The sequence below is a fragment of the Pelecanus crispus genome, chromosome 5, assembly GCF_030463565.1.
Source record: "Pelecanus crispus isolate bPelCri1 chromosome 5, bPelCri1.pri, whole genome shotgun sequence".
NCBI classification, from domain to species: domain Eukaryota; kingdom Metazoa; phylum Chordata; class Aves; order Pelecaniformes; family Pelecanidae; genus Pelecanus; species Pelecanus crispus.
In genome coordinates this window covers 31,994,115-31,997,408 of record NC_134647.1, presented here as the reverse complement: position 1 = coordinate 31,997,408, position 3,294 = coordinate 31,994,115, and the positions used below count along the sequence as shown (strand labels likewise).

Here is a 3,294-nt window from a genome sequence, read left to right as displayed (position 1 = left end):
GACCTTTAGAATTGACAGCACTGTATTTAATGTGCTTGTAATTTATTTGAAGGCTTCACTGATTTTTATTTTAGCTTTTAGTATCTGACACATTCCCATTACTAAGGGATTCTGCCAAAAGCAATCCAAATCACAATTGAAAAGGAAAAGATGCAGAGTCAAACACCTCACCCCCTATTCACTGTTCATAGAAAATCTGTATGAATGGAGGTATCAGATATCTCCCTACGCTGAGAGGTTAGGGATTTTTAGGAAGAGTATCAGCCAGCTTGCACACGTGAAAAGTGTCTCTTCTGAAGGTCAAATAAATAACTAGAAATGCAGGGTGAAGTGTTGGTAGGGAAGAAACTGACAGATCAGGAAAGTCATCCAGCAAAACTAAGTTGGATTTGAGTAATTTATGAAAGTTACAGAGTAATTTGTTCATTGAGTGCTGGCAAGAAGCAGTAGGCATGGCTGTTTGTCTTGCTGCAGTGATACTCTGCAAGAATAGGCAGCCAAGACAGGACAGACAACTGCAGCTGACACTGGCTGCTCAGCAAAAGAGTTCAGATGGTTTTTGGCCCTCTGGATAAAGTTTGCTTGCTCCAGTTCCAGACCCAGAACTGCTTTGAGACAGCAAAGCTTCAGTAGGAAACAAAGTCGCAAACACCTCAAATAGAGAGGAAGACATCACCTGATCTTCTGCTAGCCTTTCGAACAGGGAAGGTCCAGAGGCCTTGGAGCAAAACAGAAGAGTTTTTGTGTCTGTGCTGGATCTCCCCAAATGTCCATCCAGCCTATTATCCTTCTTGGCCTTTTGGCTAAGATTGTCATGTCTGTTCTTGTCTGTTTAATATCTGATAGGTCTTTGCTGTGAGGACTTGCTATTAAATAGCTCTGTGGAGCTGGATGACAGCCTGTGGGCTTGCTCTGTCACCAAAACTCTGCACCAAAACCCCTTAGTGACCCACTGCAGTAGAGTACAGTAGGAGAACGAGGAGAACAAGGCAGGGAAAACACCTCTTCCCCGCATATTCTCCCATCCTCCAGCAGTTTGCAGCTCAGGGACTTCCTAAACCAAAGTTGTTATCCTTGTGGTTATGTCTTGATGGAATCTAGTAGTCATCTTAACAGACTCTTCACCTATTTGAGAAGCTAGGGATACATGTGTAATGAGGACCAATATCTTTTGCTGGCTTTCTCTCTGAACCTCAGTGTATTGCTGAGCTGCAGCACCCAGGTACGGCTGGGTTGCAGAGGCTGACAGAGCAAGCTTGAAGGTGAATTGTACTAAGTGTCTGCTAGAGATTGCCAAGGACTAGAACACTCTGTGGGAACTGCCTCTAAAATAAAGGCTGACCTGCCAGGCAGTGCTGTGAAGACTCTGGTCACAAGGATTGTTTGCAGCAGAGCTGCTAGTTATAAACCTACACGTGGCACTGGGCAAGAAGTGAGCCAGTGGTATGTGAGACAGCTGTGAGTAAAGTGGGAGCATCTGGGGACTTACACTATGGTCAAGCCAGAAGGCAGAAACCAGAGGCTGGAGTGCCTGTTACCTGGACAGAAACCTTAAAAATGTGGCAGAGCCAATGGGCCCCACATCATGCAGTATTGCTGACTGAAATGAGAGTTATTTGGCTTCAGAGATGAGTAAGACTGTACAAATACAGAAAAATAGTGCTGGAAATGGAATTTCTGCCAAATTCAAAATTAGCAACTGTGAGTGACAATTGTTAGCAGATGTCAGGTTTCTATTTATTTACTTGTTTTCTGGAAGGTTTATAGGTTTCATTTTCATCTTTTTTGTATGTTAGTCTTTCAAATTTTGTCATGTGAGGTGCAGAGAATTTGTATACAAGCTTTTTGGAATGGCAACGTTGAAGCATCTGGGTAAGATTGTATACAACAAGGAAAATTCTGGGTATGTTCATTGCTGCTGTGGATCTTGTTTGTTTACAGAGTGAAATATTATTAAACAACTCGGGTGATAGGCGGAATAACCAGTCTACTCTCTCTGAGCTAGTGCTGACCATTATCACCCACCTAGCTTCTTTGCAGAGCCTGCGGATAAAATTAACAACCCTCCAAAAACTAAGTAGCTGTCAGACAAGAAGTCTGGGCTGTAGCAAGGCAATGGCAAAACCGTTCCCCTCCCCTGGAAGAGAAGAGTAAGGACTTGCAACTTAAATATGCCACTGAGCCGCAGTGGCTTGGTGCTCCGGAGCCGTCCTGAGAGCTGGTGTCCGCAGTGCAATTGCCAGAACTGTGCATCTCTGATCACAGCTGATTCTCCGCATTTGCAAAGAAAGCATGAAGGGAAAAGGAAGAGCTGTATAATTTTGCTTCCAAGATAGTTCTTTTCACTCATGGCTGTTAACACTGTTCTTGGTCCAATGAACACTGCAGAAATACATGTTAGCGGCTGTTTTCCCTATCAAAGCATTTTCCTTGGATGAGAGTGTCAGCTGGCTGAAAACTGTCTCCAACCATTTGACTTTCCATGGTGGGGATGGGGGTGTTACTTTTATCACCAATAAAATATGAGAACCTTTGGATGTGGTATTACCTGGCTTGCTTACACATCCTGGTAAAATTTCCAATGGCTTTTTTTGTGACTGTCAGCTTAATTTAAATCTCCTAATTTTTCTGTGCAGGGAAATGAGCAGTACAAGCTGAAGGGTGGATTTTCAATGTGCTTCTTCCCCAAAAGGGCATATTCTTTGCATGCTGAGCCAGGGGGAGATGAAATGGGACGGGACAGGATGGGACAAAAGCTTACTTCTCTGTAGTTTCAAAGGAAATTTGAAAATTCATCCTCAATTTATGTGCAACTTCCTTGTGTAGGCAGCTAGACCCTTGGCAAGGACTTAGTGTCCTTCTTCGCTTCAGGAGTCTTGAGAATTGTACTTGTTGACTCTCTGGTTTTGTTCCATTTTAGACATATATGGAAGAGGGGGGGAAAAAAGTTCAACAGCCTACTTCAAGAAAACAGGAAGGCGGACTGGAGAGGACAGTATTCTGGAAGGCCAGAGACATAGGTCCTATCTCCATATATGTCATCTGATGCGTAACTGAAGGCAAATCACTTTAGATCTCTCTTATATGTTCTTCTCATGCTTTTTTCTCCTTTCCTATTGAGCCTTTGAAAGTACGGCACCTAACGCAATAGAAACTAGAGGCCTGGGTGGGGCTGCTATTACTGGTAGTCACGATGACAGTGTCTCTGCAGTGTTTCGGCTGTGTAACGTCTGCCATTCCTTACCCATTCCTATTTGCAGTGGCAGCTTGGTTTTCTTACATGTATTATCTGAT

General features: G+C 43.5%; 1 pseudogene; it reads left to right on the top strand.

Annotated features, from left to right (window-relative positions):
- The first annotated feature begins 783 nt into the window (after nt 1–783).
- On the top strand, nt 784–954 carry LOC142593608 (U2 spliceosomal RNA; annotated as a pseudogene).
- The last annotated feature ends 2,340 nt before the right edge of the window (nt 955–3,294 follow it).